Source organism: Micrasema longulum, unplaced genomic scaffold, assembly GCF_059751315.1.
Source record: "Micrasema longulum isolate JH-2025_06_02 unplaced genomic scaffold, ASM5975131v1 h1tg000570l, whole genome shotgun sequence".
Lineage (NCBI taxonomy): Eukaryota > Metazoa > Arthropoda > Insecta > Trichoptera > Brachycentridae > Micrasema > Micrasema longulum.
In genome coordinates, this window is record NW_028277766.1 from 566704 (window position 1) to 591512 (window position 24809).

A 24809-nucleotide genomic window follows, 5' to 3' on the forward strand; every position below is an offset into this window, starting at 1 on the left:
TTTTATATTTTTGCAAATCTACTATGGTGAAGGTGTGTAGTGGTATTTGCATGTTGGTGTAGTGTTGTTGTCCTGACGAAGAGACGGGTTACGTCTCGAAACCGGTAGACAGATAAGTCGGTGAGTGGTTTTATACAAATTTTATTAACATAATATTAAAATGTTGGACCACAAAGTTAATGGTTTGAATATTAATAACAATTTATTTTAGTTTGTCTTTTGACAACGAAAACAAAATTCTAAATAAGTATATACCTGCCATTTATTTTTCATTTCTCAGTAAGATATCTTGTACCATTGCGCTTGAAAGGGGGAGGGGGGTTGCATCGTTCGTTCTTTTTTACTATCCACTTGATCACGCCGAATACACGGGAGAAGCTCTCAGACGGTCTATTTCTACGCGCAGTTTAGATTTATCGATGCAATTGTTCTCAGCAAATGTAATGACATTCTTGGGCAGGACAAGGGGGGAGAGCAACCACTCGACATGCCGACACATGGCAGACATTTTGGTGGCTAAATAATCAAACAACCTCTATATTTCAACAATGGTTTGAGTTTGCCCAAATTTTTGTAAACAAGAACTGGATTCAAACCCCTTGTTAATATATTACAACAAAGTTGTAGAACATTTTAGAGAGGGGAATTTAGAAGTTTAGGTATCTGTCTACAGGGTTTCTGACCTGTCATTGGGTTTTTTAAATTTTATATGTGAGTTGCATTATTCTTTTACCTTGCTTGTAATGATATATTGAGTTTTTTTACTGACATTTCTTGGTGGAACTGCATTTTAATTATAATAATAAAAATACTTTTTAGTTTTATTCCACTTTTATTTATAATTATTTTATAAATTTTGGTAAAAAACTGGTAAAAAATTTATAAAACAATTATAAATAAAAGTGTTAAAAACTATAAAGTATTTTTATTATTGTAATTGCTTGTAATGTACAAGGTTTATATTTACTTCAAACTGATAGTTATTTATTTGTTTACTTCAAAAAAATTAAATTAAATTTACTCCAATGAAAAACTTTGTTTAGTTATTTAGTTATTTTATATAAGGATCGGGTGGGAGGTTCCGGCTGTGACCTGTTTCAGGAGCTTCTCCGCATTTTTCCGCAGAAGGCCCTCCCATTGGGTGATTTAAGTGACCACTTAACACACTGTGTAACATTCACCATTCTGCCTATATTTGAACATCAACAGATGGAAAAATTGAAAGAAAACAGATGTTCAAATAAAGGCAGAATGATAAATGTTACACAGTGTGTAAAGTGGCCACTTGAACCAGCCAATGAGAAGTCATAAGCCTTGTAAATACCTAGACTTCTATATTTCCTTCCCTAAAATGTTCTCTATCTCTGTTGTAATATGTTAATAATTTATTAATTTCATTTTTTTATAATAATGTTTGTGAAAGTTAATTATTCTACCAAATCTTAAAAGGAACATCCCCACACTACCAGAAGTCAAACTAAAGGATGGGTCATGGGGTCTACCACAGACTATGAACTCAGGCAAAGATATTTCAGGTTTTTGGCCCCAAAAATATTTAATGCGTTACCCGAATATTGCAAAATCATGACCCGAATTCAATAAAATAAATTCGTGAAAAATTGTTTACTGTGGGTTTAAGTAGAGAAAAATCGGAAAATTTACTCAAAAACATTCTTAAATAATAAATGGCATTAATTTATATTGTATAATAAATCAACTTGTAGGAAGTAATGTTATTGTTTATTTTGCATATTTTTTTCCCCTTAAATGGGTTGTAACTAGTTAGGCAGACTAGACATGATCCAGAGAACTCTATTACCTAAGTGTGTATGTAGTAGATAAAGAAATTGTTATTTTTGTAAATAAACCATGATGATTATTATTATTATTATTAAAATGTGTTATTTGACTGTGTTAACGTTTTGCCTATTAACAAAGAGTGTCAGTATAAGATAGTGACTCATCATTTCCTTGACTGCAGCTTTAAATTCACATTAACCCACCAGAACGTGACCTGGCAAGTATCGGCACAGCAGCTGACGGTGCCTCAACAGAAAAACTATTATGGAGATAGAACAATGGGGAGTGTAGTACCAAAACTGTGTAGCTTAATACCCAGTGAAAATCGACAGGAAAAAAAACTTAAATACATTTTTAAAAAATCATCAAATACGTCCATAATTTTTTATTGTACTCGGTACCTACCTTTTATAAAAAAAAAACATTCATAAAATGTATTGTAACCCGCAGACAAACCTCGGCTTTGCATTAACAACAATACAATTATGTTTGCTATTTTATTGTTTATTTTTATTTTATTTTTATTATTTTTTCACGCCCATAAGGCTTTTACATACATGAAAGTTTTACAAAATATAAGTATATAAACAACATTAAATTTAAAAAATACAATATAAAGCAACAAATGATAGAACAGTGTTAAGAAGTAAAGTTGGTATAAAAAAAGAAGATGAGTATATAAACAACATAGATTTAAAAAAAAAACACAATATAAAGAAATAAAATAAAGGAACAAAATAAAGGAACAGTGTTAAGAAGTATAGTTGGTATATAAATAAAAAGATGAGTGTATTAACAACATAAATTTAAAAAAAATACAATATACTGTAATAAAATATAGAACTGTGTTTAAAAGTTAAGTTGGTTTTTAAAAAATCAAAGCAATATATTTCTATTTTTTTTTAATAAGCTAAAGAAATACAATTAAAGGTTTAAAGCAGCTAGGTACATAATGTTATAAAATACAATATGAACAGAATATTATTTTACTTGTTTAAAATAAAATACATTATAAACTATGATGAAGAAGATTTCATTAAGCAAAACAGATAGTTTATACAGTGCACTTTGAGAAAAGCACAGCTGCGTTTAGTGCAATTTTTTAAATGGCGGAGTGATGTGGCTGATCTTAGAAGTTCAAAATAAGTTAATATTTGATTTAGTTTTTATTTGTTTAGACCTCTTCCCCTACTTGTTTACCTTGTCCACAGTTTACCGATCAATGCACTCTCAATTTTCTCGCATAAGCGCATGTGAAGCCTCCTTTACGATCCAATAAAATCTTCCCCTGTCCGAAAATCCCTAAACGGATGTATTGCGTCCTTTGTACGACTTTTTACAAGGTTTTCAAAAACTCAATAAGTAACATTTACACTGTAATAACGTTATCCTAATGACACATTTATTCAAAGTCGATGTAAGTATATAAATAGTTTGAATCAAGCCATGAACATTGACTTACAAAATAAAATTATGCATCCCTGTCATTTTTTGTTACACGAAGTTAAGGTAACTTCTAAACTAACTTGTCTGGTGCCAGTCCGGGGGCTAAAAAATATTATTTAAGGGAATCTAAAGGTCCATTCCTTGAGGACTCTTGTTGGGTGCGTAAGGAGGATTGAAATAGGAAGTTAAATAAATTATTCCTTCGGAGTACAGCTCGCTCACCGCTCTCCGCATTTAAGGACTTAAGTTTCCTTGGCAGTGCCCGCATACACGGAAAATTTGCTCGTAGCCGAACAAGAAAAGCTGTCCAAAGGGGCTCTCAGTAATCTGGTAGCCTTGATATCTTGTTGCAAAAAGAAGGTTATCAAAATGTACATAACATGCACTTCACAAAGATTGAGGAAAAGTAGAGAGCGAATTCTTTGCTCTTTGGGGTTGAATTGATTGAACGTGATAAATTCGCCAAAACGATTACAAAACTTTTTAAAAGTATTAAATTTATTTTTGGAAGCCACCAGCTATGAACTCGTTTATTCTTTATTTCGATTTTTAAAATTTTATTTTTATTAATAAATTTCACAAAAGGTACATGTTTTTTAAAATTCTATACATATCTACTTTTATACATATAGTAAATGTTATCACTGTAACTCTCCAAAAAAAGAGACTAATAAATGAATATAAGAGTACATGAGGAAAAAAAACATAGGGTATATAAAGAAAAAAACATGAAATAATAAAGCATTTATACTAAATAACATTTAATGAAGTTTTTACACGTGTTCAAAATATTTCTTTAGATTTACTTTAAATTTATTTATTGATGTATTATTTTTAATAGTTTTTGGTTCATTGGGGAGATTATTATCATTTTTTACACCTTTGAAGACAAAGCTATTTTGACCATGACTTGTGTGGAATATATGAATTGTAATATTATGTTGGTATCTGAGTGACGCATTCATCTCAAATTCTTTTATTTTTTCTTCTTTATAAATTTGCATATTGGAATTTATTTTATAAAGTGTGTCTACTGTATGAACCTTAAATATTTTATATAGACTTTCCGTATTGAATGTTGAGGGATTCATTAAAATTTCTTTAATAATTAATCTTTGTACTATTTTAAGATGGTTTTATATATTGCCAAATGCACCACCTTATCCTACAATACCATATTGTAACAAAGATTGATTGTATAAGAAAAATCACTTTTTTTTACATTTTTAAAGTAATAAAGGTCTATGAAATACTGTCCTATAAAAATATTTTTAAATTTGAATTCTCGCAAAAACGCTCATCCCATTGGCCATGCCCCGCGTAAAGATTCATGTTTATTTGTTCCTGATCATTCAAATTTGTTTAGAACATTGTCACGAATCTTGACGTTACATTCACCAAGGCCAAACATGTCACGTTTTTCTATCAACGTAGTTTTATTAAATTTATTTTTTATATGTATGTATGAAAACATATCTCCATAATATCCGTATTGATTTAAAAATACAATTAATTATTCTTAATCTGTTTATTATACTTTTATCGGTATTCGTAGTATGTGCTATTCCCTGTTATCCTGCCCACTGCCATTTGAATTTTGCTGCACGATCTATGATATCCTCGATTCCGGTTCGGCCATTATTACAAATCGTAAGGTTTGACAAATATCAAAAGGATTTTTTCATGATCTCACTGAAAATGGAACCTGGAACCCTCGGTGTGTGAAGCAAGCGTCTTTGCCATTACACCGAGGGAGCGCCAATTCAAAATGTAATAGGCCGATATAAATCGGTTGTAAAGCAATAAAAAACGATTACGGTTTTACGAGTGCGCTGTATAAAACGCCATCTTTAAATATTAAACGATATATTATGTAGTTTGGAAAAATCAAATTATATTCCCCTACGCATACTGCCCGAACTCAGCGCCTTGCATTAGAGTGGATCTCGCCTACTGCATATAAATAGTCGCATTGTTTCTAGGATATGCGGGCAGGGGCGAACAGGATGTATGAGAAGGAAATGAAAGGAAGAAGGCTTGGAATGAAGTTGTACTAATATTGGCAGGAATGGGGATCAAGTCATCAAATAAACGTTGTTTAAAATAGAACTGCTGATAGTTTTTAGCTAAATTTAGCCGATTTGACCAGGGGCAGCCAATCAAATGAGCATGTGAAATGCTAAGTTAGTTTTTTGCCTAATATATTTGACTAAACGGTTTTGACATTTTTCATTTATATTTATTTATTTATTTAACACTTTATAATACATACATATAAGGGCGAGCATATTGCTTGAAGGCAATTTCTCCCTACCTACTCAAACCGTTCAGTTTGAGAATAATACGAGTACATGGACATATTCTAGGTAATTGTGCAGAATCTTATAATTTTATGCAAAAATTTTAAACAAAATTAACTAAAAATTTACACTTTACTATGAAGAGAAGAGAGGAAAGGTAATGGGAAGGAAATAAAAAGGAACAAATCAGACGTTTAGATAGTGACATTTCAATATTGATTTAAATGTATATAAAGAAGTTTAAATGTAAATAAAGAAGGGGCATCTCTTACATTAGTAGGTAGATTATTCCACAGTCAAACAGCTACTACTGTGAAAGAAGATGGAAAAAATAGAGTGGTAAAGGGGTATCAACAAGTTTTTCTCATTACTAGAGCGAAGAGGTAGTCCATGTTGTGATAGAGGTTGGACGAGCTCTTTCAGATGAACAGGCAAAGTGGGATTATTCAAAATATCGTGAAGAAGTGAGAGAATGTGAATGTTTCTTCTCGCCCGTGTAGATGCGTGTGGTATACGGTTATGTGGTCAAATTTGCAAAGGTTAAAGTCATAACGTATACAAACATTCTGCAATCGTTCCAACTTATCAAGCAGTTCAGAATTAGCATCTGGGTAACAGACATCTGAGTAATCAAGGAGTGAGAGAAGTAAGCTCTGGACTAACGTTTGTTAAACATTGATTGGCAAGAAATTCTGCAATCTTTCAAGTGAGTGCAAACTGTTATAAAGTTTACGACTGACTTCGGTAACCTGATCGTGCTACTCTAGATGGATTAATATGGATGTTTTGTCTGTAAAAAACCAGGGGAAAGAGTTTTTTGAATCATATTGATTATAGAAATTTAATACAAGCAATCTATTCACTTCATATTTAAAATGTCTCTACTTGGTGAAGTGAAGGTTTAAATATAATAATGATATTCATCGAGAACATTTTTTTTAACATTGATATTAAAATGTTTTTAGTTTAATTGATTCATCCGTGTCCGAGCGGGCGAAGAACCAGAATCTCGGACGAGTGTTTTCGACACAACTACCACTACATCGCGAGGCGGATTAATGTCCACTCGATTGTGCTAAGTTGACATTATTTAAAAAAATTCATGCATACATGGAATTAGCAATTTGTATAATAACGTTATTGAAACCAATGTGAGCGATACATTCAACTTGAATATTAATAAATTAAAAAACATATAAGCGACATCATACTGGCGTTTTCGTTGTAGGTAAGTTTTGATAGGTAAATGCAGTAGTATTGTTTATATTTTTAATTTATAAAGACATATATATTACACACAAACATTTTTTTTTAGTTATTCTTTTTGATTCTCCTGTAATATAACGTATGACACATTATGTACATAGTTAATTAGGAACTTCAGCCCTACGGGAAATTGGATACAATATTTGTTTTCTTGAGCGCGGTAAAAATTGGAGCATTAAATTGTACGGCAAAGTTACCTGAAATGTACGAAAAAAAAAACGTTTTAATAAAAACGAACTACTTTGAATAACGTCACTAGTTCATATGAATCAACCTTTGATAAGAGAGTTATGGAAGATTTCCGGTTTGCTTGCCGTGAATGGACCAATGGGCAGAACTGATGAAGAATAATCAAAAGAGAACCTCTGACATCACACACGGAATTATTTCAGAAATAAAAAACCTTAAAAAATCGCAGCGCTGATAATACGGTATATCATTATTTTTTTGGCTTAGTTTAAAAGTTTATTGACTAATCTATATTTATTTATTAAAAAAATACTGAACTTCGTCATTATAAGTCTGAAATCATTTTTAGACTAATATCAATATTATAACTGCATCATTTCAGATTTCAATAAATTAAATAATAAAAATAAAAATTCCTTTTCCAGGATTAGCTTAGTCCTTTTCAGGAAACAAAATAATAAAATATAAGTAATAAAATAATTATTAATATTAAAATAATAAACAATATAACACTGATTTTAGAAACAAAAAAACACTGTTTTCGTTCGCACGCTGAATCAAAAATTTAAATCTTTTTAAAAAAATTTTAGTATTATTAGCGTTCTTATAATTTACCCAAATATTTAAATTTTGGTGACCATTTTCAACGGGTTGTAAATAACTAACCATTGTAACAAGACTCGAACCTCGGACCTCTGATCTGTGAGTCCGCAACACTAGCCACGGAACCACAACCCGATTCTTTTATTTATTTTATTGATTCGACTTTTTTCCTTCACCGGGCATGTTGAAATGGCCAACTCTTGAATTTGAATTCTTATTGTACCGCTGCCTCCCGGTTCGCCTCCCGTCCGCGTCCCCCCTATTGACTTTGTGATTTATCCCACTTCTTGCCATTCCAATAATGCCTTCCCCGTTTTATGATGCATTCCCATGCGGTGTCATCGGGAAACCACCGCTTCCCAATTCCCGTCTTACCTCCGAGAGAGGGGAGTAGGATCTTTCCTGAGAGCGAATTGACATTTTTTCATTAAATTCTCTGCGTTTTATTTGTTTGCATTCAGACTCTTTTTAGGTAAGTACCACTTCTATATATATTATTACTATTACATTGATCCAGAATTTATTATTACTTTTTCGCACATCTGATAAAAAACCGTCTTAATTTTTGCTTTTTAATTAAGTAAACAAAATATATTACATAAAAAAAATTCTCACATGGTAAAAAATTTACATGATTATAAGTGACAGACCAAAATAAGGCTTTCAGCCTAAATCGAAACATAGTTTTATTTAAATAAGTTAAAAGTCACTTTAAAACGCACAAAATTAGACGTTTTTTTCATTAAACCTTACGAGTTTGATTGATCACATTTTCAAGGAAGCGTCCAAAATCTGTGGATTTATTTTGCGAATATCTAAGTCATTCAAAACACCAAAAAATGCAATTACATTATACAAATTATTTGTTCGTAACTTGCTTGAATTTAATTCTGTAATATGGTCTAATTATAATATTCATATAACGCGGATTGAATCGGTGCAACGTAAATTTTAAAATTGTTAATATTTAGAATTTGATCAAATACTTTCATAATTAACTAGGTATTATGATCGTCTAGAGTACTTTTATATAATAATAATAAATCTTTATTAACCATAATAAACAATGTAATACATACAAAAATAATAACAAAGGTATACATAGTTAAATGGCGGACTTATTGCAACTTGCGATTTCTGACTGTCTTACCAAAACTAAATATAAAATACAATAAAAATTAATTAAAAAAATGAAAAATTGAAAAATAAAATCAAAAAACCAAATAAATTAAAAAATTAAAAATAAAAAGAAAAAACCAAATAAATCGAAAAGTTAAGAAAACAGAAACAGTTGAAACATTATAGGAGATTTTGGGATCTATTCTTTACTTTAATAATATTTTATACATTTTATGTTATTCTATCATTCATCTTCCAAATCTTCGTTTATAGTATAGAAACATTTATTTATTAAAAACTCTTTTGACACCCCTACAAATTTTTGAACACTTTAATTTATTTCCTTAATTTTATTAGGAAGCTTATTATATTTTTTTACTGCCATGCATATGGGCTCTCTTTGTATAAATTATTGTTTCGCCAATGGAATTTTTAATTTACTTTTATTTCTGGTCTTATGAAAGTGTCTTTTTTTCTGTGTACTCATATATTCAGTTCTAGATTAACCAATATAACTAAGTTTCATTAAACATATAAATTTCCGTCACTGTTAATAAATTTAATCCAAAATTGGTCTACATGTTGCCAGGTTATTGGCATTTACCATTTACCTAACACGTCTTTTTTGAATTTTAAAAACATCTTAAGCATTAGTAGAGTTTCCCCGAAAAGTAATACCATATTTCAGAATTGAATATATGTACATATTATTTTTTGGTACGTGTATTTTGTACATACACAAATCTGGATTTCTCCCAAGGGGGAGTAGGTATATATTTTTTATTAATATCCCTACAGAGATGAGGTAGAATTTTTTCAAATTCAGGATTATGGATATTCGAGCGTTTACAGGGCTTATGACCTGTCATTGGCTGGGTTAAGTGGCCACTTTACGTAATACAACATTCCCCATTCCGCTTATTAGCGAATATCGACACAGGTAACATTTTTGATTTTTGTATATATGTTATTAAATGAGAAACCATTCATGAATGTTGTATTACGTAAAGTGGCCACTTAACCCAGCCAATGACAGGTCATAAGCCCTGTAAACGCTCGAATATCCATAATCCTGAATTTGAAAAAATTTTACCTCATCTCTGTAGGGATATTAATAAAAAATATATACCTACTCCCCCTTGGGAGAAATCCAGATTTGTGTATGTACAAAATACACGTACCAAAAAATAATGTTGTAAAAAATATAAGTAAAAATAAATTGCAGAGTCATCTGCAGGCGATTACTAGTACTTAATTTAACTCGGAAGAGTCTTAAATACATAAAATAAAGTAATATGCTAATTAAAAATACTTAACTTCAATATCAATACATAGATGGCGCTCCAACACGCTTGTGAATGGTTTCTCATTTAATAACATATATACAAAAATCAAAAATGTTACCTGTGTCGATATTCGCTAGTAAGCGGAATGGGGAATGTTGTATTACGTAAAGTGGCCACTTAACCCAGCCAATGACAGGTCATAAGCCCTGTAAACGCTCGAATATCCATAATCCTGAATTTGAAAAAATTCTACCTCATCTCTGTAGGGATATTAATAAAAAATATGTACATATTCATCATAAGTGGACATAACACATTCATTGTTTGCTATTTTATTCAGTTTATCTTATATAAATACATAACTGCTTATTTTCGCGACAACAGTCTTGACGTGTTCATTTTATATATATATCTTCAGTTTAGAATTCAGAAAGATTTTGACTGGTTTGATATTTTTGCACAAATTAATATCTAACTGTATATATTACCCATGATATCCTTGCTCAGATTAACCTTAATGTACCTCACCGTAACTTGCGTACCAATGCTGTTTTTGCTGTGGGTAAAACAGTAAACAAAATCTCATTAAGTGGTAATCTCGATGTGTTCCTTCAGCAAAAACAAGCGTTCAAGAAGCAAGCGGTGTTGTTACTCCTGACTCGCGATAGCATTTTTGCCATGTCTGCCAAGATTATGCCATAATTATACCTTTTGTAATTTCGTAATAAATAGATTTGAGGATTGTTTAGATTAAGTGTTATTATATAAACTGATTAATGTTAATCTGTTAAAGCTTCACAACCCTGTTGATTGGTTTAAATAAAGGACGAAAAAAAAAACTGTTGAAAAAAATATACAATGAAATAAAATGCATAAATTTTTGTCAACAATGTTTTGAGTTTGTCCAATATTTTGTGGACAAGGACTGGATTCAACCCCCCAGGGTGCTGTTAACATTAACATATTACAACAAAGATGAAGAACTTTTTAGAGAAGGGAATGTAGAAGAAAAAACATATTTTTATTTTATTTTAAAAGTAACTTTCTATGTTGCTCACTTGTTCGTCCTCTTTTCGAATGTACATCCGTGATCTGGTTTCCCTTATATGTAGGCCGGATAAATCATATCATATCGGTGCAACGTCGTTTGCCAAGAAAAGTTGGCCTGTTGTGGTGCAAAAATAAATAAAATAAAATAATAAAAAATAAAAGTAGCATGGGTTATTGGCCTCGAGAGGGGAGACTACACTTACGGAGAAATGAAGTCAATGTTAAAAGTCTCAAGTCTAAAAAAACGTAGAAATAACATTAACTCCATATTTATGTTTAATTTACCGAATGGCTTGATTGATGTACCATCGTTACTGGAACAAGTGGCATTGAATGTTCCAATCCGCGGGTTGCGAAATAATAATGTGCTGTTCCTCAATCAACACAGCACAAACTATGGCTTGCATGCATCAATGTCCCGATTGTGTCGTATTGTAAACTCGACACAAGATCTGGACTTTTTTGGTGTAAGTCTTTGTAGATTTAAAAAATCACTAAGATAGGACGGATCTTGTCTTGAGGTAGTAATTTATTTTTTTTGTCCTAGCTTTAATTTTATTCATTGTATTTTATTTTATTAGTGCCCGTATTTATTATAAGAAATTGTATTTACCATTGCTATAATGGACTGCATAAGTCCGTCAAATGAATAAATAAATACACAATTATATTAAAAAAGTAGAAAAAAAACTTTGTACATAAATTGTAATTTTTGTATTTGAATTATTTTTAAAATAAAAAAAAGCCCACAGTACACACACAACATCGGTAAAACCCGGAGCCAGTTTATACCATTGTTTTAAGATTAGATTTTAAATGCATTTTCCATTACGCCCGCGTAGCAGACAAAGTCGTGATTCGAGGCAATTTATCACCCGTCGCAATATTTACGAAACGGGTAGCGTTGGCGTTATTTTAAACGTTTCGTAAAATACCACCTTAAATAATTGGCGAGCCGAAAATATCTGATATTTAACGGCACAGTTATAGTCAAGCAAAATCATTTGTAGAAAATGTAAATCGTCAGCACTTGTCCCCTTAAAACCCAAACCGCCATATTCAAAAAAGAAATCAAGTGTTGGCGATTCCATTTTGTAAAACAACACTAGGACAGAGGCATGAAAATGCCCTTGCCCCTAAACTGTATAGCGCCTACTTTAAAGTAGGCAGAGACACAACGAAAATTATTATTTAAGACTCTCTTCTTCTAATAATTCACTTATAAACTGGGTCAAAAATATTAATGCAAATGTTTTTTTTTTCCGGTAAACTATTTATTTGCTTCCGTATTTATTTTTAATTTAATTATCTAACTTCATTTTAAAAATTTTTACTGTGCATTTATTTTTAATTTTTTCCATTTACTTACTCATATTAAAAAAAAATAAAAAATCTGACTTTCAATTTTTATTTTATATGTATTTTAATGTATTTATAATAAATTCATCTGCGCTATAGGTTTCATAATATGAGAGTTTTTTTTGTTTTTATAAATAAATAAAGTTATATGCAATAAAAAATGTTACTAATTTAAATAAAATAAATAAAAATTTTAGAAGGTACCACGATCGATTTAGTGTTGTATCAGAAAACTCACGAAAAAAATAATCTATGAAAAAAAAACAGCAATTATACGCTACCTTCGATGATAGAAAACACAAATACAAGAGTTACTAGACACTTTACCCAGCAGCTCAGTCACAATGGCCGCACCTGTCGGTAATTACCAAGCGACAAAAATTTCTTATGGATAAGTGTTGGTTACGGACTTTTCATTGACGTGATAAACATTTGTGACTGAGCACTCGATGTTGCAAAAATAATTAAAAATTAACACGACTTTCGGTCAAAGAGGATTTGTTTACTTTTCGATTAAAATATATCCACATCCTACTTCCATTGTCCATAAGGACCAATTAGTAAATACGAACCCTTTAAAATGGCTATCATTCTTGATAATGGAGGGCGGCGGGCACGGATTGAAGAGTGGATCAGGCCAAATTGGTAAAAAGTGTTTTATTCTGTAGTGTTACTTATAGGATAAATGTAAAAGTATGATTTAGTTAAATGTGTATTTAGTTCACGTTTAAAATAGAGGAAAAAATATTATTCATTAAAAAACAAATACAATAGTTGTAAAAAAGTTAACTTTTTTTTTATCGGGTTGTGGTTCCGTGGCAAAGTTAGGGTAGTCGTGAGTCTGATCTGAGGTTCGAGGTTCTAACCCCAATCTACCCTAACTTTGTTCCTATTTTATAATAATGAGTTATTATTAATTGAATCATAATTCCTTTCGTAACACTACATTATAAATTATCGTGGAAATAAAACTTTGATAATACAACTGATATACGATTTTATTATTTTACAAGACTATGTTCGGGCGAGTGCTCCTCCAATCGATGGGTGATATAAAACTAATGTAGTACATGTATAATATTGTTCACAGTTTGATCACATAATCAATATAATTTTATTGTATAGATTCTACGATGACACTGAAAAATATTATGTTTTTTCTATATTCATTTTATATTACCCGTCGATTGGAGGAGTGCTCTCCCAAAACTATAGAAGTATCATAAAGAAATCGTGTAACACAAATAAAAACGTTTAATTTTAAAAATAATATTAAATTAATATTAAATTTTTATAATAGTACAAAATAAACTCTTCACCATTAGAAAAAGTTGCAAAAATGACAGACTTAGATATTCTTTTTGACGAAAAACTGAGTTTTATTATACATATACAAAACATTACAAATACCAGCATGAGAACCTTGAGATTTTTGCTGCGAACGATAAGGGATTTTCCGTCTATAAAAATAATGAAAACATTGTATATTGCCCTAGTGCGAAGTCAACTCGAGTATAACTCAGTTATATGGTCATCGTATTACAGGGTTCATGTTAAGGACATCGAAAGAGTTCAGCATAATTTTTTGCGTTTTATCAACTTTAAATTAAGTATACCGATTGAATACATAAATTACACATACTTAAATGATTATTTAATCACCCAAACATTAGAAAACAGACAAAAATTAAATGACTTGCTTTTTTTGTTTAAAATAATAACGTCAATGTTCGATTGTTGTGAACTTATCAATTTGATTAATGTGCGAGTGCCTTGTCGAGTTACCCTATGTAATACTCTGTTCTACTGCGGTCCATTATCGACCAATTACAGCGCGAATTCACAAGTAATGCGGATGCATTTACTTGCGAACCAATATGCTAACAACATCGATGTCTTTAACGCGAGTCTTGTAAATTTTAAATATCAATGTATATGTTCCATATGAAATAGAACTTAATATTCTGTTTATATTGTATTTTATAACATTATGTACCTAGCTGCTTGAAACCTTTCACTGCACTTCCTAAGCTTATTCAAAAAAAAAAATTTATTTTTTTTAATTTTTTTTTTTAAACCAACTAAACTTCTAAACACAGTTCTATATTTTATTTCTTCATTTCGTATTTTTTTAAATTTACGTTGTTTATACACTCATCTTTTATTTATATTTTTATACCAACTATACTCCTTAAAACTGATCCTATCTTTAATTTCTTTATATTGTATTTTTTAAATCTATGTTGTTTATTTACTCATCTTCTTTTTTTACGCCAACTTTACTTCTAAACACTGTTCTATCTTTTATTGCTTTATATTGTATTTTTTAAATTTTATGTTGTTTATATACTCATGTTTTATATAACTTCCATGTATGTAAAAGCCTTATGGGCGTGAAAAATTAATAAAATAAAATAATAATTTATTTACAACCCGTTAAAAATGTACCAGCGAAAGTACAATTTTCATATTATTGTTTTTCTTGATTATTATTTTTCCCGTTAAAATTGTGTCTTAGTATTTTTTACGACCAATCGTATAAAATTTACTTTTAACTGTGTGTTTTTTCATTAAACGTATTAAAGGTAGTCGGTGAAAAACAACGCTAAATATATTAAACATATTTTAAAAGATGAGAACACACGATCCCTATATTTCTAAAATCAAGGCAAATCAGAATTCTCCCTTCAAACTGCTATCGGAGTTGTCAAAATAAAAAATCAGAGCAATCAACCAAAATGGCGTTCGTTAAAATTTGGTCTATTCTACAGATAAGTTCGCTGGTCTGTAATCGCCTCGAACTGATAATTATTGTCGTGTTTTAAGATCGTTTACATCACACTATATTATTATATTGTTTTAACCCTTTCATTTCATATAAAGACATTAATAACAGGCGTACCAGTGGGGAAATATAATACATGAATTGAAGGCACCTCCCACGTTTCGTTGTTTGAAAATTTCTAAACGGTAATATGATGAAATTAGAGTTGACTAACCCGGCACTAATCAAGGCTTCAATATGTTCAAATTTAGAACATAATATGACGTATAGATCCATTTCCCACCATGGCAAAAATCCACACAGCGTGATTAAATAACATTTATTTATTTATTTGACACTTTATATACATATATAATATATATACATATAAGGGCGGTCATATTGCCTTGAGGCAATTTTTTCCTACCTACCCAAACCGTTCAGTTTGAGAAAATTACAAGTAGGTACATGGACATATTGAATATTACAATTTTATACAAAAATTAAAAACAAAAATTAACAAAAAAATAAAAATAACACTATATTATGAAGAGAGGAGACGGGATGGGAAGGAAAGAAGAGGGATAAAGGAACAACTTAAATATTTAGATAGTGACATTTCAATCTTGACTTAAATGTAAATAAAGAAGGGGCGTCTCTAACATTAGTGGGTAGATTATTCCACAATCGAGCGGTCTGTAATCGAAAGCGCAAAGGCAAGAAAATTAGAGCGATGACAGGGTATTAAAAAGTTTCTCTCGTTACTAGAACGAAGATATAGTCCGTGTTAGAGTTTTACTAACAAAGAGTGCATTGATATTAAATTTACTGTATTATAATTATTTTTTTATTATATTTATTTATTGAATGCCAGGCAAACGCGATATTGCTGTAAGTGATGTCACATCTGTGTTGCGATCAATTTTTTTTACGTTCCCAACCATGTCATTTAAAAAATAAATATATACAGATATATATGTTTGGACCCCTGTATTTAGTACGTGTCATGTCAGGCTTAGGACCTCGGAAAAAAACGTTATTGTTTATCTTGGAAATGGGATGTTCGATTACTGATTTTGGTTTATTACCATTATATCCAATCACCATTGTTGCAAAGTCCAAGAAGATCGGCGCGTGATAACTACTTTTAAGGACAATATGAATATCTGTTAAGGATATTCCATCTTTCCTGCATTCTGCTTCAAGATTATGGCGTTGTTAACTGAAAAATAGGCACTGAAATAACAGATGTTCGATACTTTGTGAAGAAATATCATTGCATGGACAATAGTCATCATTCCTTAATTTAAACCTATGTTGGTAATTTCTCAAAGCTCCGTGTCCGGTAAAGATTAAGGTCAGCCAATCATGTCACCGGAAGAAAAAAATTGCTATTTAATCAATATTTTAAGAGCAATTTATGGGAAGATTGCGAAATGTAATAGATGTAAAGAGTAGTGTTCATATATATAAAACAATCATATGTCCACACATAAATTACGGTCCTTCTATTCTTTTTTTATGTAATGAAGGAGAAATTTACAAAATACAAATTATTTTGGCCAGATCTCCTGAATCCTGAATTTGAAAAAATTCTACCTCATCTCTGTAGGGATATTAATAAAAATAAAAAACACAAATTCTTCAAAATAAGGCAATGAGGATTATATTCAAAAGAAATATCTATTCTAATGTAAAAAGAATGCCCAAAGAAATTGGCTTGCTCACAGTAAAGCAGCAAATTAAATATAATATAGCAATTTTTATACATAAATAATTAAGGGGATGAATAAAATAAAAACAATAATAAAATTTAACCACCAGTGTCATACATATGAAACAAGGGATAAAAAAAAGATAAGATTACCAATGAGGAGAAAAACATAATCTCAAAACTCATTGTACAAGGGGTTGAAGCTGTACAATGAGTTACCTGAAGAAATAAAGGAGATTAAAAAGATTGAATTATTTCAATTAATTCGAAAAATATGTTTTTGAGAAATTTTGATAAAAATATTTATAATGTTATTATAAGTTTATATTAGTTCTTAAGATGTTATGAACTAACTTAATAAAGCATACATAAATCCACCCTAATTTTATTGTGCCATGTGGCTTTGGACGATATTCTATGTGGATAAAATTTATAATAAAAATAACTGAAAAAACAATGTATTTACTGCAATATTTGAGTTTGTCCAAATGTTTGTAGACAAAATACTGAATTTCACCCCTTTGGGAGTCATTAAGATTAAAAATATTGTAATGAAACCAACTGATCCCAGAAGAAGTTTGAAAATTGAAAAGTTGTTTTCAGGCGTTGCCTAATATGTAGGTGAATAATTCAATTAGATGAATCTCACCCGTAAAAATAAAGGTTTCAGCTCTTTAACTTCACAAACATCAACAGATGAAAGAATTGACGAAAAAAATATAGATGTTCAAATATGGGCAGAATGATAAATGTTACACAGTGTGTAAAGTGGCCACTTAAACAAGCTATTGACAGGTCATAAGCCTTGTAAATGCCTAGACTTCTATGTTACCTTATCTTAAATGTTCTTCATCTCTGTTGTAATATGTTAGTATAAACAGCTCCCCAGGGAGTTGAATCCAGTTCTTGTCTACAAAAAATTTGGACAAACTCAAATATTGTTTTAAATACATTTTTTTTCGGTTATTTTTATTATAAATACTATCCACATAGAGTATCATCCAAAGCCACATGGCACAATAAAATGAGGGCGGATTTATTTATGCTTTATAAAGTTAGTATTATTTTTAATAAATACCAAAGAGTATAATAAATGTCAATCCACCCTAATTTCATTGTGCCATGTGGCTTTGGACGATATTCTATGTGGATAATATTTATAAAAAAATAACTGAAAAAACAATGTATTTACTGTCTTAGAACGGGGAAACTAACCCTAGTTAGGCAGTTTAGAGGAATCACCAGCAAAAAACAAGAAAAATATGTATCTTTACTCACCGCGCATTAAACCTAGTGAATAGTTTATTTGAAATTATGTAAATTGCTGTAATAAACATGTAAATATGTAACTACAAACCAAGTTTTGGTTCCGTGGTAGTGTTGCGTACTCACAAATCAAATTCTACTACAACTCGATATCAAGTTATTTACGACTTTAAGGAAATGGTTAAACAAAATATTTTAGAAAATAATAATAAAAACCCTCTTTCTTGATACTAACTCTATTTCTTGGTATTTGTCGGCCTCTTGGTGTAAAGGTAAAAGCGTTTGCCTACCATGCAAGACATCACGGGTTCGATTTCCGACATAGTTGGTATGAAATATTTATATAAAAGAGTGCTTTCACACCAGAATATTTCATAGTTCCGGGACTGGTACCTGAAGCGCGAGACTGATCCATTACCTTCATGCAATAAAACAAATTATCAAGATACGCTGCGATTGGTATATTAATGCAGTGCCCTATGCACCATTCAGTGCGGAAAGGGAATGATGATGATAATGATGATTTTTCATTTTTATTAAAACTAAGTATAAATAATTAATAAATTAAATAAAATATCAAAAGTGAAAAATATTTTCTTCTCAGTAAAAATTATATAAATATATAGTACTCAGATACGTAAGCTTGAATTTTCCTTATACTTACAATTGTTTTAATATTCAACTGAGACGAAGCTATTGATAATGGAAGTCTAGGCATTTACAGGGCTTATGACCTGTCATAAACTAATTTAGGTGTCCACATTACACAATGTGTAAAATTCACCATTCTGCCTACGTTTAAACATCCATGCATTTTTTTGTCTTATTTTTATGCCCTATGCACCACTAGGTGCGGACAGAGGTATTTAATTTTATTTTATTTAGAAAACATACAGTCATACAAAATAAGTACTAAGAACAACAATTTTTTAACATAAAAAGACCAATTAAGTTTTCATAAATTAAAAAGATATAAACATTAAATGTGACAAAAAATAAATAAGAATTTTAAGTGAGAAAGGGATAATTGTTTACATTTGCGTTTTCCATGGAGGTAATAAATTAAAATAAATAAAAATACCGAATGTACACTCCGAGCCATCCACGCACACACATGAACGCACATATAAAACATACACAAACATATACATTACATGCGGCACATATACATAGCATAAACCACTCAAGATGTACATTCAGCAACTATCCCAAATAATCGACCCCATGAAGAAATTTTCTGTACAAATGCAACGTGCAGTTAAAAATGTCTACATCAATACTGAGTCCGTTATAATTATGATTCTTAAATAACTGGTGTTATTTTTGTTTTCAAATGTTGTCTCTGTTGGTACTTATGTTGCAATTTATTTTAAGAAAATTGATTGTTTTTGGGTCATTTCGTTTTTTCTTTAACGATTCATTTCAAAACAATAAAATAATCTCTTGAATGAAATGAAATTGAAATTGATTCCATTAACAATTCGAATGATAATAAATGACCGATGAGGCTCTTAATGCGATGAATCATTACATGTCAACATATTTATGAAATTCATCATTCGATTATTACAATATTTACCAATTATTAAATGATCTGTATGATTGTGGACTAAAATAAGAGTTGTATTAATTTTAATTAAAAAATATGGATGCCATTTGAATAATGACAACTCACATAATAAACATGTCGATTTTCGTTACATCCGATTATCATAAATATATCAGATAATCGTAGTTGAAATATGAACAAACTTTAACAAAAGTGAGCACCAACAATGTTTTGAAAATGTCAAAATGTTTGTAGACGGGCTGAATCATCTCCCTAGGGAGTTATTCAAATCTAAATTTGTTGCAGCCTCTCTCAAAAATGTTTTCCCTCTGTCAACAAATTTAGATCTGAATATCCCTACGGAGAAAACCCAACCACTCAGCAAACATTTGGACGCACTTAAAACATTGTTGATTCAACTAACTGGTAATTTTTAAAAATAAAAATTGGAATTTTGTTTTCAAGTGTTGCCTAGTAGGTAAATTGATCCAGCCGGATGAATCTCACTCACATGATAAAGTTTTAAGCTCTTTTAAGCCAATTTACATTAAGTAATTTACACAGAAAAGGTAAAAATGATATTTAAGACGAAGAAGAATAAATGGTGAATGTTACACAGTGTGTAAAATGGCCACTTAAACCAGCCAATGACAGGTCATAAGCCCTGTAAATGCCTAGACTTCCATATTCCCTTATTTAAGGTGTTCTCCATCCCTGTTGTAATTTGTTAATCTTAATGACTCCCGAGGGGGTGAAATCCAGTCTTTTGTCTACGAACATTTGGACAAACTTAAATATTGTAAGATAATTTAGGTTTCTTTCACAAAATGGTATACAAAACAAAAAATAAGAAAAGTTATTTTTTGTTTTGTACACCATTTTGTTAAAAGAACTAAATTATATTGCTATGGTATTTGTTACAATCAATTTAGTGTAAAGTTTCCGCAAACCAAGTTTTGTAAAATTTCCATTAAAAATAAACGTAAAAATTGCATTTTTCAATTAAAGTTAAGTAAATGCCATCTATGAATAGTTAGTTTCATATTTTCGTTTAGAATCACCTTAAGGTAAAAGTTTTATAATGAAACTTTCATGGCGCTTTTCGAGAAAGGCGTTCTTATTTAATACCGACCCCGATAATCCTCCTTCATTATTTCATTGTCTCGGTCGAGGCTGTTCATGGAGCTGGAACTGGACAATTTTGTCCTGTTTATTGTATTGTCCTCGTGTGAACCCAGCTTAATGCACCCTGTGTATTATTTATTAGATTGTGTAAGCTACGAAAAGCGACTGACCAAACTTCGCAGTGAGGGATGTTTGTACTATGTAGGTATTTATTCAAAGTAAATAACTCACGAGTCTAGGAAACTTCATAAATATTGTGCCAATGGCATATTCACGGGGTATTTTATCGTCGCCGTTCAGGCAAAAGTCACCAACCCTAAAAAAGACAGTTTTGAGTTAAACATGACACTCAAAGCTAAAAATTATGTTATTTAAGAGGTAAACTTTACTTTAAGGTAACTAGTTTTTAAAAAGTTACACATTTCCGAATTTACCATGTGAATTTATATTATTATATTTTATTTATTCATATTTATTTATTTATTTGTTATCATATATACATACACAAAATTATAATTTATACAAAGTTGCTTTGACTGCCTAACTAAAGTTATTTACCCCGTTCTAAGACAGTCAAAAAAATATAAAAAATCGTTATCAATATATAGAAACGGTTATAAAGATAAAGGACAAAGTGAAAAACAAAGTAAAAAATGGAGTAAAAACATGGTAAAAAATGTAGTAAAGACATTGTAAAAATGTAGTAAAAAAACGAAGCAAAAACATAGTAAAAACAAAGTAATAAATGTAGTGAAAACATAATAAAATACATTAAAAATATATAAATATGGATATAAAAATATTTTAAAACTCAGTAAAATGCGAAATAAAAATAGAATTTATAGTAATAAACATATTTCAAGTCATAGTATAAAAATAAATGTATGTGTATAGCAAAAAGCATATTTAAAAAAAACATAGCAAAATACCGAGTAGAAAGAGAAAAAAAAACATATTAAAAAAAGTAAAAGATGTAATAAAAAAAAATTATAGTAAAAACATATTAAAAAGTCATAAGGATCTTAAAAAATTAAATCAGTAATAAACTAAAAATATAGGTTAGTAATTCAAATAAAAACATGTGTTGGTCATCTAACAGCCACCATCAACCCCTCATACTCTCTGCGACCAATTTCTCTGAGGAAAGTAGTCAGCATCCTGTTAAGCTTGTGGTTCTTGCAACATTTCCATGGCTCGGGCATTATATTATATAGCTTTTGTCCTATGTAGGAGTATTGCCTCTGTGCTAAAGAAGTTCTAACCATTTGTCGGGAAATCAGATCGCTACTGGAACTCCGAGTCTCATAATGATAGGCAACTGATGGATGTATATCTCTGTTAATGTGAGTGACGACCACTGCTCTCAGTAAATATTGTTGTCTAATATCAAGCACTGCAAACTCCTTAAATAAACATACATTTTACAAAAAAATAATAATAACGATCTCTAACCCTATAAGGCCAAGAGCCCTGTGTTGAGTTGGAATACAACATAATATAAAGTACAAAAATCTTTCGAATGACAATGACACGGATCTTTGAGAAATTACACACATAAGTTTAAATTAAGGAATGATGACTATTGTCCATGCGATGATATTTCTTCACAGAGTATCGAACATTTGTTATTTCAGTGCCTATTTCAGTTTACAACGCCATAAACTTGAAGCAGAATGCAGGAAAGATGGAATATCCTTAACATATATCCACACTGTCGTTAAAAATAGTTATCACGCGTCATTGTTCTTGGACTTTGCAACAATGGTGATTGGACTCATTAAGGTAATAAACCAAAATCAGTGATCAGACATCCCATTTCCAAGACAAAAAAAAAAGCTTTTTTCCTACCTAGCCTTGTACATGACACGTAAGGCTACTACAATACAGAGGTCCAAATATATATTTTTTTAAATAGAAAGTAGAAGCATGCATATAATTGAAGAATACCAAAATAAAAATTGGATAAACATAGATCAATGTTTGTCAACATCAGGAAAACACGATTAATAGTACATAAGTCTATGTAATGTCTCGCAGCAGTCTTCTGCAATGGTTTGTTCCTTTAGATAACATCCAAACTAGTACACTTCTCCTGAAAATAGCTTTCGTTATGAACTTAATATGTACTCGTACATTTAGAACATTCACGACTTTTGGGGCCACAAAACAGAACTTTCTCTGAACAAACGTCGTGCGTGTTTTTGGTATAAAATAATTCAAATTACAGGAAAACCTTGTACGAGCATTTTGCTAAGATTTCCTCTTGTAACTGTATGACCAGAAATGTGTCAATGGCTGTTTAAAAAATAATGTTGAATGTTCAGTATCTTCGTAAATTAAAACAATGTCTCAGATGGGATAGTTAGAAGATATCAAAGCATCATTCTAGAAATTATATTTTGTACGTTTGTCTGGGGTTTCATGATAGACGCCGTGTAACCTCCCCAGCACACTATACTATATGTAGCTACTGACGGGAAAATATAAAAATATTCAATTCTGACATTCTTTATTTAAAAAAAGAAAAAACCCATTCAAAAATATTTCATTAATATAAAATAATTTTGGTGAAACATCTACCAATTTTGGTGAACCCTAAGGAGATTAAATCCAACACTTATTTCCAAGGAGAGGGGTCGCAGTCCCACGGTAGTGCTGCTGACTTACGGATCAGAGGGTAAAGGTTAGAACCCGCTCTATAACTGTTTACTATTTTCTAACATGGTTATTTGTGAATCATCAGAATGCAAATATTTACATATTTGCTTTGGACGTGGGGTTTAAAAATACTGTCAAACAAAAAGAAAAAAATAATTTGTTGCGGGAAGTTTGTTACAATTTATTGTAGACATAAAAGTGGGGTGGTATTTGAATCCTTAAATTCGGAATAACTATGAATCCATAGATGTATAAGAATGTTTTTAAGTCAAAAATAGTTTATATATTGCTGCCGTTCAAAATCTAAGCACTTTTAATTAACTTAATATGAAAAAAGATTTTTTACCAAAAAAAAACAAAATAATCATAATATTTCCTTCCTTTCACTCATTTTTTTAGCTTGCATTGTCCAGATTAAAAACAAGCAAATTAACTTGTTTTACAAATTTTAGTCACCTTGCCTCGTTAAAAACCTTCCAGATATTATTATATGTATCAGAATTTATTAAAAAGACCTTGATGAGTTATGTTGTGAATGTAAATCCTCAAAACACAAAATTGCGATTTCTTAAAACGATGCTTTTTGGGTTAGTGACTTTTGTCTGAACAGCGACGAGATATTACTTCTGCTTGATAAAGTATAGAATCGAAAACTTAATAGTCAGGAATACATCGTCATTAGAAATTCGCCCAAAATAGTAAAACTTACTTTATATGTACTCTATTACATAGTATGTTTGTTCATACATTTACCTTTAGAAAAAGGGGTTTTTCAACCCTTCCTTAAATGGCATACTGAATACAGCAGTCATTAACATTAAATTAATTTCGATATAATTTTTTTATGTATACGTATTTATGTATCTTAATGTATACATATGTAAATAGTAAAAACAGTCAATTAAACTAGATGTATAAAAATAACACTTAGTTACACACCATTATGTTCTTATTTTATTTTTTTTTAGTCTTGAAATAGTACTGTGTGGATGGGTGCGCATGAATTGATTTGAGGTTAAATGAGAAAGATGGATTACAATTGAAGTTATTTATTAAGTAGTTACACACGAGTTACATCCTTACAATTATTGTACAAAAGAAATTTACAATAGCGAACACTGGACGGAGAGCTGTGGCGAGTGGCCCGAAATTTCAAGATGACATGTGAAATGTTATTTCGGTGCACGACGTTTAATATCGTGTCCGAGCTGACATTGCAGTGGATTACGCATTGCGGATCAAAGCGGGGTTCGGCTCTGCCAACGACGTGGCTTTTGGTGTTGCTCTTCACAGTGCAAACAAAATACGTGAATGT